This window comes from Cololabis saira, chromosome 11, assembly GCF_033807715.1.
Source record: "Cololabis saira isolate AMF1-May2022 chromosome 11, fColSai1.1, whole genome shotgun sequence".
NCBI classification, from domain to species: domain Eukaryota; kingdom Metazoa; phylum Chordata; class Actinopteri; order Beloniformes; family Belonidae; genus Cololabis; species Cololabis saira.
The window spans coordinates 37,763,452-37,779,384 of record NC_084597.1 but is presented as its reverse complement, the minus strand read 5'-3'; the positions used below and the strand labels follow the sequence as shown (position 1 = coordinate 37,779,384).

At 42.0% G+C, this 15,933-nt stretch overlaps 1 long non-coding RNA gene across 1 annotated transcript; it reads left to right on the top strand.

The window, feature by feature from the left end:
* The first annotated feature begins 9,125 nt into the window (after window positions 1-9,125).
* Window positions 9,126-9,665, top strand: LOC133454747 (uncharacterized). The gene is made up of 3 exons (XR_009783436.1): window positions 9,126-9,203; window positions 9,302-9,449; window positions 9,538-9,665. It is a non-coding gene; the product is annotated as an uncharacterized LOC133454747 (long non-coding RNA).
* The last annotated feature ends 6,268 nt before the right edge of the window (window positions 9,666-15,933 follow it).

The window sequence follows — 15,933 nt, the reverse complement described above, 5'->3', positions numbered from 1 at the left end:
CTTTCAACCGGCTTTCAACGCGAGCGACAGGAAGAAAATAGAAGCAGGGCATGCGACAAAAGTCCAGCTCAAAACGGCGCTGCGTCGCTCACAACCAGTGTAGACAGTGCAAATAAAAAATAAAGCAAAGGAACTGTTTTTGACGCTGACGCTCGCTCGCGTCGCATGCAGGGTGGACATGGTGACGGAACGAGAGTCTGAGAGAATTTAAAAGAGGTAAAATAAAAAAATATTGACGGTGGCCAAACAAATTGTAAACACAGGTCGCACTCATGACGCTGCTGGTGACGTTTCTGTCGCATAATGTGACGTAAATCTCTGTTTTCCTCCGTTTCCTCTGTTTAGACGCAAACGTGAAGACGGAGTTTTTGAAAATCTCCACTTTGGCCGGAGTTTTCAGAAATGATCGTTTTTGGGAGCTTTGACCTCCGTTTTCGTGTAAACGAACGGCCAAAACGCATGAAAACGCCTCAGTTTTTGCCCCGTGTAAACGGGGCCTGAGTTAGTTGAAAAATTACAACTCTGTAACCCTCTAACTAAAGCCTTTGCTCCTGACGGGCCTTTTCATTCTAAGTACAAGAGGGGGAAATACTTAAAAGAAAACTTCCACTTTATTGAGCCAGTTGAATATTTATTAAATCCACTTGATAGTGCTACTTTTCAATATTACGTACCCATCCTACAATCTTTTACAGCAACTGTTAAACAAAAAAGACATTGTAAGTAATATACTGACAAGACATTCAAGCAGTGAGTCACAGTTTTCATCCTTTAAAGACGGCAAATATTTTAAGTTAAATGAGTTTCATAGAGATGGGGAGCTAAGAATCTCACTTATACTTTATGTGGACGACTTCGAGATCTGCAACCCGCTTGGGACTTCCCGAAAAAAGCATAAAGTAAAAGCAGTATATTGGGTACTTGCAGATGTGCCATCAGAACAGAGGTCCCAATTAACATCAATAAATTTGGCACTTCTTTGCAAAGCTAATGAAATTTGGTTACAAAACTGTCCTTGAGCCTCTTTTGAGGGACCTTGTTACATTAGAGGAAGAAGGCATTTTTTTCCCTGCCAGTGGCAAAAATATCAGAGGAACAGTTTTTTGTATTTCTGCGGATAATCTCGGAGCCCATTCTTTGAGTGGCCTAGTGGAAAGTTTTAATGGGCATTACATTTGTAGATTTTGCATTGGGGACCATTCAGACTACCAAGAAAAAGAGGTGCATACTGGGTGTTTTCCTCCAAGAACTAAGGAGAATTATGCTTCACACGTTCAATCTGTAAAGGAAAACCCTGACCTGGTTCATTGTTATTAGGGGTGTAACAATATATCGTGCCACGAAATTTCGCGATACAAAAACGTCACGAAACGTGTCGTGGACGTGACAAAGTGTATCGCGATATTGGGACAAATTTATCCAGTCAACACAAGCAGACGCTGATTTCTTTTTCAATGTAGTGATTTTTTTTTAACACAAGAGGGCGCTCTGAGCTAGTGGGTGAGTAACGGCGCCCCCCTCTCCTTACATTACAATGTGGATTACAATGGAGGAGAATGTAGCAATAGAAGACGCCCCCGCAACCTTTAAGTCACCGGTATGGCAGCATTTTGGCTTCCCAATTGTGGATAAAAACGGCGACCGAGCGGCTGACAAGTCGCAGACAATATGCAAGCATTGCAAGAGAACCCTGCCCTACACCGCGGCCAACACAAGCAATATGCAAAGCCACGTGCAGCGCCATCACGCTGAATTACATTCAGCGGTGCCTGGGAAGAGGGTAACGTTACCTAAAGGTCAGGCAACGTTAACAAAGGCCTTTTTTCCGAAATTTGCACAATCTAGTGCACGAGCCACTGCAATAACCAAGGACATTGGCATTTTCATGGCAGTGGATATGAGACCATTTTCTATTGTGGAAAATGAGGGATTTAGGCGACTACTCCATACACTGGAGCCAAAATACACAATCCCGTCACGCGTCCATTTTAGTCGGACAGTAGTCCCTAAACTGTACGAAGAGTCAAAGGCTAATGTTGTACAGACCCTAAAAGAGGCAGAAACCGTCGCCATTACAACAGATGGTTGGAGTTCAAGGAATACCCAGAGCTACATCACGATCACAGCACACGTCATCAACAACGACTGGGAAATGCAAAATGTTGTTCTCCAAACGCGTCCACTTTTCGAGTCTCACACAGGCTTAAACATAGCTGAAGTTCTACTTGCAGCTGCTACTGAATGGGAGCTTCAAAATGAAAACCGTGTCATCGCTATTGTCACTGACAATGCTCACAATATGGATGTGGCTGTACGCGAGGCAGGCTTGGAGCTGCACATCAAGTGCTTTGCACATACGATCAATCTGGCTACTCAGGCTGGCCTTCGTGTTGTGCGCATCAGCCGTTTGCTCGGGAAGGTGAGGCGCGTGGCCGCTTTTTTCCATCACAGTACCACAGCTGCAGCAGTGTTTACTTCCAAACAGAAGCAGTTACAGCTGCCGCCACACAAGCTCATCATGGATGTTACAACTCGGTGGAACAGCAGCTTCGACATGCTTGAGCGTTATCTGGAGCAGCAAGCAGCCATCGCAGCAGCTCTCGCTAGCCCGCAGATCAAACGCAATGCGCGAGACATTGATACTCTGGACAGCTATGACATCAGAGTTGCAGAAGACCTGGTGAAACTCCTCAAACCATTAAAAACCGCCACCACAGTCTTGTGTGACGAGAAGACTCCCACTGTGTCTCTCATTGTGCCACTGAAGAGCATGATCCAACAGGTAGGCATATTTATAAATTATATTTATAATACCACTGCTTTGTTTATTGTTTGCTGCTTGTTTCCCCTATTGTTATTGCCCCATGCTTGTGTTGTCTGTTTGTGTTCTACTCTACATTCTACTGTAGGAGACTTTGGGTTATTGAAAAGCGCTATATTCATAAAATTAATAATTATTTTTAACAGAGCATGGCACCCGACCAAGATGATTCAGCTGCCATAGCCAACACAAAGAGCGCAATCCTCAATAACTTCTCAGACAGATACAGGGAGGATGTGTACGACTGTCTGCTGCAGTGCACAGCGCTGGACCCCAGGTTTCGGGCTCTACCCCAGCTAGACCATGACCAACGTGAGGCTGTCTTCCTCAAGGTGCAGGACAAGGCAAAAGAGTTGGAGCAAAATCAGGTAGGCCTGTATGGCTTTCTTCCTTTCATCTTCCACATAATAATTTAAACAATTCCTGTGTGTGTGTGTGTGTGTGTGTGTGTGTGTGTGTGTGTGTTGAGAAGGGGCCTTGTTGCTTGTTTAAAGGGTCATTCCACTTTATGTTGTTAGATCACAGATGAGGAGACTGGTGCCAGGGGAGTAGCAGGTGAAGATCCCACAGATAAAGAAAAGGGGGCTGCAAGAGCTGAGCTGCAAGTGGAAGACCCTCCTTCCAAGAGGACAGCACTTGAAGATCTACTTGGGGACTCATTTTCTGCTGAGCCAGCAGATCAGCCATTACAGGGAGTACAGAGAGAGATTGATATGTACAGAAGAGAGGCCTCTATTCCACTCACTAGTTGCCCTTTGAAGTGGTGGAGAGACAATCGTTCTCAGTATCCTTTGCTGTCTCAACTTGCCAAAGCATACCTCTCCATCCCTGCTACCTCAGTTCCAAGTGAACGTGTGTTTTCAACAGCAGGGGACATAGTTACTGCCCAAAGATCCCAACTGCTGCCAGAAAATGTGGATATGCTAATATTCCTGAAGAAGAATATGTCCATCTCTTAGGCTGGGAGCATGTGGCTGAAGCTAAATAACAGTCATGTTTCATTTTGAGTTTGGGACTTTTCACAGTTTATTTACTTTTATTTATTTATTTAATTTAAGTTGTTCAATTTCTGGAAAAGAAAAAAGTAAGTTCAAACATGAGAGAAACTTTCAGTTTGTGGCAAAATATTTTTATTTGTTTGAAAATGAAGATGCATAATGCATAACTGACATTTACTTTTAGTTCAGTTTGTTGAAAATGGTTGGCCTGGCTTTGTTCTTTAAAACAGTTATAAAGTGTACTGTAACAATAGCACAGCATTGTTTTGTGTCTTTCAAATAAAAGACAATTTTTTCCAGTCACATTTTCCTAATTCATGGTTAAAAAAAAATACTGCTATAATATCGTATCGTATCGTTATCGTGACCTCAATATCGTGTATCGTACCGTATCGTGAGATTAGTGTATCGTTACACCCCTAATTGTTATGGTGTAAAGAAGGTTCGTCCCTTAACAGAAAAATTGAAATATTTCCATTTTGTGACTGGCTACCCTCCAGACGTGCTCCATGATCTTTTTGAAGGTGTAATACCACTGGAGTTAGCGCTGTGTTTTAACCTGTTTGTAAAGAAGCAGTATTTCACTCTGTCACAACTGAACAGTTTAATTACAAAGTTTCCGTACAACAGTACTGACAAAACGGACCGCCCACAACCCGTCCCACTTAATCTTTCTTCTCGCAGATCTATTGGCGGAAATGCTCACGAGAATTGGACACTACTAAGATTATTACCATTTATAATTGGTACAAAGGTGCCACTCAGTAATGGCAAATCCTCTCGACCTTAAAAGATATCACTGAACTCGTGGTATCCTCTATTCATACCGAGGACAGTATTAGTTATCTTGATAAATTGATTTCTGAACATCGCCACAGACTGCTGGAAGTCTTTCCTGACTTTAAGTTAACTCCTAAGTTTCATTTTTTGGAACATTACCCTGACATGATCAAATGCTTTGGCCCTTTGGTTTCCCTTTGGACGATGCGCTTCGAGGGGAAGCATAATTCTTTCAAACGCATTGTCAGACACACAAATAGCTTCAGAAACATTCTGCTCTCTCTTACCACAAAGCACCAGCTGATGGTAGCATATCATTTACATGCTGATGCTTTGAAACCTGCATTGTGTGTGAGTAAAGTAACCAGTATTCCATTGGCATTGCTGCATGAGGAGATACAGGAGTCTTTTAAAAAACTATACCCAACACAAACCACAGTGGAACTGACAAATGCACTGTCATATCATGGAACCAGATATGCAGTTGGGATGATTCTGCCTTATGGGTCTACTGGTGGTCTGCCCAATTTTGTGGAGATTTCACAAATTGGGATTGTTGACAGTGATCTAGATTTCATTGTTAAATTGCTCAACAGCTGGTATTATGAGCACTTTAGGGGGTTTGTTTTGGAGCACTCTGGGAAAGTGACGCTGTTGAACATACAGCAACTTAGTGATACATACCCCCTGGCACCATACTGTGTGGGAGGGAAACGCATGTTTAAAACGGTTTCACAGTTTAAAACGACACATTATTTTCCAATATTAGGAGAGTTCAAAGACTAAACTATATTTGTTTTTGTACAGATGGACCCTATTGTTGTGAAAGTGATAATTGATCATCATAGTGAGAAGCTCACACTGTCATCAGGGATCCCACATACATATCATACACTCATATCATACTCATACACATCAATTGCATAAGACTGTGAAAGACACTTTTCAGATCCTTGAGGAATTCACCCTTCATTACTTGGACGAAGACTTCGGGGATTTCTTCACAATTCATTCTCCAAGCGACGTTAAACATAAGGGGACAATAAAAGTGGTCATGATCCCATCCATAGTGCTCACGTTGTCAACATCAGAGACTGAAAATGTGTTAGATGCAAGCGATGTGAGTGACACTTCCAGTTCCACTTCAACAATGTTGCCTTTACAGTCATCTTCTGGTTCTGCAGACTACCAGTCAGATGGCACATCATCACTGTCATCACAAGACACTATTTTGTTGAGCCCGAAAACTAGAGTATTGTGGCCAAGTGAAGTTGAGATTCCACTTATTTCAGTTGCAGCAGAGGCAGTACTTCGGAATGCGAATGAACAATTTTTGAAAGACGGCACTATCCTCAACAACACTCGGGTCAAGTCTGAAATAATGGAGAAGCTGGCAGATTACATGTACAGTTACACTGCCTATCCCACAAGCCTTCAGGTTTCACAGATTGCAGAAGCCTTGGTCCAAAAACACCCATGCCTAACGGAACCTGGAAGTCGCAACGGGTGGATTGGATGGATGTATTCCCTAAAATACAAAATGGGGAATTATAGGTCCAAGTTAAGAAGTCTTGGATTTCCTGAGGTCATGTGCAATTCTCTAAAAAACAAGCGTCCTGGTGAGAGGAAACCAGCTCAAAATGTTAAAAAAGCACGCGAAGGGGAAGTGATGTATCTTCCACATTATCCCTCAGGAGGAAGCAGTGAACAACAAGAGCAACAACGACTCAAAAGCCTGTCTGAATTAAAGAAGAGAGAGAGGGCGACTGTCGGTGAATTGATGTCCAACACTTTTGCTCATAGAAGACAAGATGTTGTCAGCCTTCAACTGAGCATCAAAGAGATCAGAGAAAGATGGCCTGCTTGTTTAAATTTAAGTATGTAAATTGGGCCCTGTCCCTGTTTGTCTTTTTCTGCTTTTTTCAGGTCAATGCTGAATTCCATCGAATTACCACTGTAAATCTTGAGGCCAAGTTCATGTCCATGTTGGACCACTACACCCCTAAACTGCTTAGTATCTTCCAAGCCAAGAAAGGTGCTGCTGGACAGAGGCATCATGCAGAGATGAATATTCTACTCCAGGTATTTTAGTTTGCTCCTCTGTTTATATACTGGTAATTCTTTTCCCCACCCGTGTTGTCACCACCACTTTTTTTTTTTTTTAACTATCTCTGTACTCTTGCATTCAACACAAGATTATATACTTTTGACTTTAAGGTTGCACTGACCACTACAGATAAGGGGCGAGGGTAACGTTACTCTATTTCAAAGTCATTAGGAGCATATAAACGCGAAGCCAACGTGTACGTGATTTAAACATGACTTTTTTTTATTCATCTTTACAGATCTCAAAAACACAGAGCCAGTGGGTTTGACCGACAGTGGCTGAACCTATTTACCTGGCTCAAGCATACTGATGAAGGTATGATCTGTCATTTATGCCAAAAGCACTCTGCCCCCACGCAGCAGGCACTTGCTGCTGGCCTTGTTAGACAGCCGTCTACCAACTACAGGCTGGACACATTAAAAAGGCATGAGATGACAGCCCTTCATAAGGCAGCAGAAGAGAAGGAGAAGTGCATTAAAGAAGGTAGCACCTGCTGTAAAAAAAAAAAAAAAAAAAAACATTCAACTATGAAAGTTACTACAAACTAAAATTAAAGTTTTTAAAACAAATAATTGGTTTGTGTTTTTAGGGAGGACACTGCACCGTGCTATTGCTGCACAGGTGGACATGGACCACAGAGCTCTTGAAGGCTGCTTCAAGATAATATATGAATGCCTCAAGCAAAAGTGACCCCACCACACAAGCTATGAGCCCATTATTCGCTTATGCAAGCGCTTGGGCTGTGCTTATTTTGATGGTTTGAATGTAAATTCTTATTTAATCACGTCACTGTACATTTTTCACATAATTCTTCTACTATAAAGTAGGCCAACCTTATTACTATTTTGCCCCCAGGTCAGTGCCAACACCAAATACACCAGCAGCCATATTATTGATGAGATGGTGGAGATCATCGGCCAGATTTTGGATGACCAGTTGGTGGCAGAGGTGTCAAAATCCCCAGTGTGGGGATTAATGGTTGATGAGACCACTGACATCTCTGTCACCAAGCAATTGGGTCTAGTTGTGAGGTGAGATTACTTTGTACAATTAAATAAAATTGATGTGTAATAAAATTATTTCAACCACATATACTTCAACTAAATATTTGTTTTTATGTTTAGCTTTTTAGGACCGAACCAAGTGGGAAGCACAGCAGTTCAAACCAAGGTGCTGCATTTGGGTGAAGTGTCTGCTGGGGATGCTGCAACTTTATATGACACCATACTGCGGGTCATCCATGATAAGACGCTGCCAACCAACAAGCTAGCCTCCTTCGCTAGTGACGGAGCTGCAGTAATGATTGGTGAGTTTTCTTTTTTGATTTTACCTTAGATTGACATAGTGATTATTTTTGAATTATTCTTTTAGGGAGAAAAGCTGGAGTTGGTAAGAGACTCCAAGACTCGTTCCCTGGCATGATAACAGTGCACTGTGTGGCCCATCGCCTCAATCTGGCAGTGTCAGACTGCATTAAGGGGCAGAGGGGAGTACCATACCTCACCAGATATGCCAGGACTGTTGGTACAATCTTCTGGTTCTACCAGGCCTCAAGTAATAATACCAACAGTCTAAAGGAAATGGAGAGGCTTTTTGAACTCCCCCAAATCAAACTGCAGGTTAGCAGTATTCAGCGCTAGATTATTCAGATTCATTTTTGCTTTTTTGTCATTTACTAAATTCAATGTATTTTGTAGGGAGGAAACACTACCAGATGGGAGTCGAATAAGGAAGCAACAGATGTGATGCGCCGGATTCTGCCTGCTCTCATCGCAGACCTCTCACTCCAAGCCCGGAATGAGCCAACAGCTCAAGGACTGTACTCCTTTGTAAAGGACCAGTTCTTTCCCCCTGCCCTGTGCCTCATGCAACTTGTGCATGAAAAGATCCACCGGCAGTTTTTGGTTTTTCAAAAAAGAAACCTTTTCTTCTCCCAGGTGGAGCAGGAGGTATGAGATCAATACCACAGTCCTTGGTTTTCCTGTTAATTGAAATGCTATTCCTAGCTGAGCTGTTATGTTTTATCTCAGGTCACAGTGCTGAAATCATCCCTCACACAGCTGAAGGAGAGCAACATGGTCAAAGACCGCTGGCAGGCATGGCTGCAGTCTGACGCTGGTCTGAAGCCTCTGCAGGAAGAGCTCCCTGCATATTTCCAAGAGCATGTGTGGGAGAGGTTCAAGAACACTGCAAGTATTAGCAATGTATTTGAGTAATGTGGACAGAAGGACTGTTTTTCCAAAATGTGTTTAATCTTCTACAGGTGATGGAGCCATTTTTGACTGCACTGACAGAAAACATTGAGAACAGATTCCCAAACAACAGCAGTTTGTCTGTCTTCGGTGTATTCTCTCCCAGACAAATTCAGACAAATGGTAGTGATTATGGGGATGCTGAGATGAGGACACTGGCAGAGCAGTTTCCAAGACTGGGGGAATCTGACCTGCTGTCTGAGTGGAGCTCCTACAGACTCAGAGTGAGGAGTCCTGATCTGAAGGTACGATATATCAGTTACATTAACTGTATTATTTACCACCATGACAGTCTGGTTTTACAGAATAATTTCATCTTTGTTTTCACTTTGCTCTTCTTCAGACCAAGTCCCTGGAGGAGGTGCTTCTGTGGCTTGTATCTCCAGAGTCCGCTGAGCTGTATCCCACCCTAAGCCTTGCAGCTGCAATCGCCCTCACAGCCCCTGTCCAGACCGCAGATGTGGAGGAGGCTGTTCTCTGCACTCAAAATTGTAATATATGATTGAAAACACTATCACTATTTATGTCTGCATCAAAATAAATACAAAAATATGTAATACATGAATTGTTTTGTTTAAGGTGAAGACACCTCTGCGCAACAGACTGAAGGAGAGGAATTTGGATGTGTGCTGTAAGGTGGCCATCGATGGACCAGACCAGGAGGCCTTGGACTACAAGGAGTGCATGAGGAGGTTCTACAGGATGAAAAATAGGAGGCTGAAATGTTCTCTGTCTGGTTGCGAGATTTGCCGGTAAAATTTTCACTTGTTCCATTTTTCTTTTGGGTAAGTTAGAATTTTCATATTTGTATATTTGTATTTTTTTTGTTAATAAAATAATGCTTTAAATAAACATGATCATTGTCGTATTTTTTATCATATTAGAACTCCCAAACTACAAAATATGTTGCTCGAAAAAAGTGTTTGCTTGAGCCAGTTGAAGGCACGGTATACCCGCACGCGTGTGGGCATGATCAGGATGGTGCCACCTCCGCCTCAATTTGAGCCAGGAAAAACCCTGTTTATGTTCAATTTTCAATAAAAAAGTGCTCTGAGAACGCATTATAAGGCCTTTGTATTTATGGGGTCAGAGGTGGGCCGCCAACATTTTTGAGACATAAAAGTGGGCCCTGAGTTGGAAAAGGTTGGGAACCACTGCTCTAGAACAACAGTACAAAGAGGAAGGCATAGCACTGTGGATAGCCCGTACAGGCCTTACCTCACGCATAGTGGATGATGAGGATTTTGCCATTATGATTGATAAGATGGATAGAAGAGTCACTGTACCAAAAAGAAAAAAAATTACAAACGCAGTGAACAAAATCTACATGGACGAAAAGGACAAATTCAAACAACGACTGTCCAAGGCACGCAAAATAAGCATTGGCTTAGATATTTGGACTAAAAAGGGTCTCACAGCGTCCTTTCTTGCCGTCAGTGCTCGTTATTTTCATTCAGAAGACAATAAGGCAGAACATATACTTCTGAACCTAAAGCAAATGGTTCACCCACACTGCTCAGGCTATTTCCACTCTTGTGCAGGAGTCAACAGAAGAATGGGGCATCCCAAAAGAAAAAATCCTCACCATCATCACAGATAATGGGAGCAACATGGTTGCTGCCTTCTGTGAATGTCGCGATGATGATGACAGTGACACCAGCTCTGACGAGGACGAAGTAGAGGGAGAAGTGGTCAAAGTCCTTGATGAAAGGTCAGGCTGTGTGCATGTTTGGTGCCATTAATTCTATAACTTATTTCAGTTTAGTTTTTAAAATGCAAGTCTTATTATGTCAGACCTGGTTTGTGTAAAACACTGCTGCAGCAGTAGATGGATGGATAAGATGTGTTTATATTCTAAAATTGAAATCGGCAATGAGCCGGTTTTATGTGCTGATAAGTGTGTGCTAATTCAATGGTTATGAAAAGCCTGTTCTGTGTTACACTTTCTTTCCATTAGGTACAGAACCTGGGAGAGGACCCCCTGCGTGGTTCACACCCTTCAGCTAGTTGTCAACATGGTCCAGAAGGAACCCACAATCAAGAAAGTTCTGGACAAACTCAGGCACCCGGTGAAACTGTTCCGCTAATCATCCATTGCTCTGTGTATAATATGACATGATGTGAACTAGTTTGCTACAGGACTGTCTCAGAAAATTAAAATACTGGATTTTCTGTAATGCAATTACAAAAACAAAAATGTCCTACATTCTGGATTCATTACAAATCAACTGAAATATTGCAAGCCTTTTATTTTAATATTGCTGATCATGGCTTACAGCTTAAGAAAACTCAAGTATCCTATCTCAAAAAATTAGAATATTCTGGGAATCTTAATCTTAAACTGTAAGCCATAATCAGCAATATTAAAATAATAAAAGGCTTACAATATTTCAGTTGATTTGTAATGAATCCAGAATGTATGACATTTTTGTTTTTATTTTTAATTGCATTACAGAAAATAAAGAACTTTATCACAATATTCTAATTTTCTGAGACAGTCCTGTATATATACTTTATTTGTGAGACAGACACACAGTGGGTGACGTGAGTGTTGAGCTCTGAATTAGAGGTCTGGCTCTTGGCTTGTAAGAATTGAACATAGGTCCTGCCGTAAGTGCCGTTTCTAGGAGAAAATATCAAAAACAAGAAATTGCCAAAATGCTGATGTTTACAGTAGGCTATTTTGTTTTATCCATGAGTTTGTTTTTATTTTCTTAACACTGACCTGAGATACATTTTGCTTGAATGTGAACTAGCCCATTAGGCACTTTATTTTATTTTTATCAAAAGGATGAGAGAAAATGCGATGGAAAATATTTTTCGATTTGATCTAATGACAAAAATAAATGTCTAAAATAATTGTCAGACTAAAACTAGACTAAAATGCCAATAGTTATTGTTGACTAAAACTAAACAAATAAATTCACGGTTTCATGGACTAAGACAAAGACTAAAATGCTCGACTTTTAGTCGACTGCAATGTGACTAAATAAAAAAAGGATGAGTTTGACTAAATATGACAAAAAATAACGGCTATTGAAACAGGACTAAGACTGAAACAAAATTTAAAAATAGCCGACAAGAACAACACTGTCATGCAGTAAACAAATCATTTTAGCTTGTCTAATTTATTCTGTCACCAGACACACAGCTTGCCATGAAGCATCAGGCATTTTTCAGGCATGTCCTGACAAACTGTGTGTCCAATAACAGAAGAAACCAAACAAGCTATAGTAAAGATAGATAATACGAACTTCATTGAACTTATATAACGTTTTGAAATTTAAGCTGAAATATCCAAAACACTGAACACTGGTTGTGCACGCGTGGGGGTGTGTATGAGTGTGTCTGTGTCCGTGTGTAACTGTCTGGCGATTCAATGATCTGCAGGTTTTGCCAGCACACAGTTGACTGGAGATGGAAGGATACATGCGAAAAAAGATCATGCAACAGCGACGTCTGTAGTAGGTGTAATAATCATAATTTTGTATTACAGTACGAGGCTCTCACATGGAGCGAGGTCCGTTTAGAGCGCAGGTGGATGTCTGTGTGAGTGGACATTAACGCATATGGCAGCATAAACACAGGCTCAAACAGCAAGTAATTTCCAGCCTTAACGTTCCTGCTCAGCCCGCTGTCTGACCTGGTGGTTCTGTATTTTCTGCACTGGTTTCTCCGGTGGCCGCTTCCACATGTTTGTTTTGTTCACGAGGGCAGCGGGGGCGGGAGGTGCAGAGAAACGCGCAGTGTCCCCGGCTCTTAGTGACCCCTCTTGCAGCATTTTCTCAAAAGAAAACTTAATTTAGTTTGAGTTTTAAAAACCAGCGCTTTGTTAACGCTACCGCTGCTCTTCGACGCCGTGTTCATTGTTTGATAGTTTCACACCATGCGCATATGTGAATTAAATGACGTGACTACTGGTTCCCCAGTCTCTGAGAAGTCAAGGCTGATTTATGGTTCCGCGTTACACTAACGCAGAGGCTATGGCGTAGGGTACGCGGCGACGCGCACCGTACGCCGTAGGCTCTGCGTCGATTTAACGCAGAACCAAAATTCAGGCTTTACAAGTCGGGTCTTAAGAGCAGGGGCGAACCCGCCCTCCTCTGTTTCTAATTGGCTAATACCAAGGCTCTGGCTAGCTTTATTGGTTTACAACAGTGTCAGTTTAATCCCCAACATGATTTCATTGGATAGTCTTAACTTAACTTTTTCCCCCCATTTTCCAACTGACGGAAATCCGTCTAGAGACGGAGAACTTTAATCCCTGTATATTTGAGTTCCATTGGGTAACTCAGGCTGAGTGCATAAGTCAGGCCAAATAGCATGGCACAAGCCGATGCAATGGAGGACAAGTGGTTGAGTACCTCAACACCATCGATGACAAGGCCAATGTCATTTGGAGGGGAGAGAGCGTCACCATTGTGGAGGACAAAGATGGCCATGGTGGCTTGTTCCAGTTCTTCCTCCGCCTCTTCCTTTTGGACCACCTGAAATCAGACAATTAAGTTAGTTTGGATAATTGTCCCCCAGGGAGGGGAGAGATTATTCATTCAATAATGATTACAATTATTGACACTCAGACAATTAATCATGCAAGTAGTACATAATATGTGCCCTCCTCTGATCACATTCTAATTTTAACCCTCCAGTGATATGCCTTAACATGAAATGTGTTGTCTAATTTCGACAGGACACTGGAATAGAGGTTTAACAGATTATGACAATGATTCAACTCATACCTCCTCTTCTTGAAACATCGCTGGCCATCGCTCCTGGAGTTCTTCCACCCTGGGCTGTTTTTCCACAATTTCTTGTCTACGGAGGGCAAATGTCTTGGCCATTTTTTCTCGGATGAGACTCCCGTTGTTCCGTTTCTTCACCTCCTTCAAAAGTACCTGCCTCTCCATCTCAAGATTATCTGCTGTCTCGCCAGCTGGATAGGACGGCACATGGTTGGCCTTACCGCGTTTAGGACGCTTGACATTTTTTGCTGGATGGGCGTCATCTGTAGCTTTGGTCTTTAGAGAATTGACAGCAAGCTCAGGGCATCCAAGTCCCTTTAGTTGAGTACGGAGGTTTCCCATCCTGGTTTTAAGTTTCTGTGTCCACCCATAACAGCCCTTCCAAGATCCTGGCTCTGCCAAGCAGGGGGGCTTCTTGATCAGTGCCTCTAAAACCTCACAAAAGTCTGAGGTTTTCGGGTAGGCTTTATACTTGTAGAACTGATCAGACACCTTTTCAAGAATGTCTGACTTCATCCTAGGACTGACTGTCAACCTTGTTCCGTTTGTCTAAAAGGCAGCATTTCCTCTCTCTAACTGGACTTCAGTGTCATACGCAGGGCTTAAAGTAAAAAAAAAAAAATCCTGAGCCTGAACTTTTTTCCGGGAGCGGGGGCACATGCCCTCTGCAATTTTTTTTTTTTTTTTTTTGGTCCTTTACCGAATTAAATGGTTGGTAATCAATACTTTTTTTTTTTTTAATTCTGGTGCTATGCCCATACCTGTCAAGTCTCCCGTTTTGGCCGGGAAGCTACCGTTTTTTTACCCCTCTTTCCCGCCGTCCCCCCGTATTAGTATTTTCCTGTAAATTTCCCATTTTATGATATAATAATTTATTTAAAGGGTTATTGTGCCTCTACAAACTGAATTGTCACTAACCTCGCGAGAGCTGCCCCATGCTGTAGCCTGGAGGGCAGTTCTCACAAGGTTAGTGGCAACAACGGGAAAAAAAACAACAAATCAGATGGATGGATGTAATGAGAAAGGACAAATTAAAAGAAAATGTTTCACTTGAAGACAATCTATTTGTATATAAACTGAAAATATTTAAAATAAATAAATGTGCTTTAATTCCCCTTTGTTTTCATTTAGACTCTTATAGGAACTACATACACAGCATTTCAGTGTCAACAAAGGTACATAAAGAGCACATAATTGTAGTTTGTAAGTGATTGACAGGTAGATAATTTAAATATTTTGTAAACCTGTCTTAACATGTACATGTAATACTGGACCTCGGTTGGGCTGGTTGGACAGCGGGTGGCGGAAAATTTCCCTTATTTTTAATATTTATATTTTAAATCCAAAACTTGACGGTATGTATGCCATGAGTATTCATATACAGAAATCCCTTGTTTTTCGTGGGGGTTACGTTCCAAAAAGAACCCGTGATAAGTGATATTCGCATAGTAGCAACCCTTTTTTTTTTTTTTTTTTTTTTTTTACAATTATACAAGGCTTCAAATTGCGGAGATCAGCACCGCGTCGCACGTATTTCGCTGCTCTTCTGATGCCGCTGCATCCTGACTCGTGCTGTAGCGTCTTTTTCTCCTAAAGCCGCGGTGCTATGGGCATTTTTTTGTTGCTCTTTTTTTCTTCTGGGCAAAAAGATTCTTATAAACCGACATTCATTCATTTTTTTTTTTCCATCTTGAAGTCGGTGATTCGTATTCCAGCAGGTTGAAACACCGCTCTGCGACCTGCTGCCGTCAAAGACGCTCTACTTCTGATTGGCTAGTGTTAGTTTGGTTGAGCGCCAGAGCTGCTTTCCTCTCATTCCATTGGTAGACGAACTTGGTTGACTCAAACTGACAATATCCCGTAGCCTATCAACACATACCGTTAAAGTTACTCATCTTTTCATTTTTTTAATTTTTTTTTTAAAGCAGTCAAATACACACGCCGAGAAAAAAACTCTGTACACCGGAGATCCGGCACGGTACCGGAATACTTTAAGCCCTGCATATGAAAAGCTTGGAATGGGAAACTCTCTTGGCCATTGCTCGGTCCTTGACGAATGACTAGAGGAGGGTGAGGGGAGAATCAACGTGTCATCAGTTTCACCGGAAATGGAAAAGGCGTCATCACTACTGAGGCTGACATTGACAGCTGTCTGTGTCTGTGCAGGAGCTGCGTCTTCATCAAGGGATTACTTTGATGGTGCATAGATCCTCAAGGTCTCCAGTAGATGTCA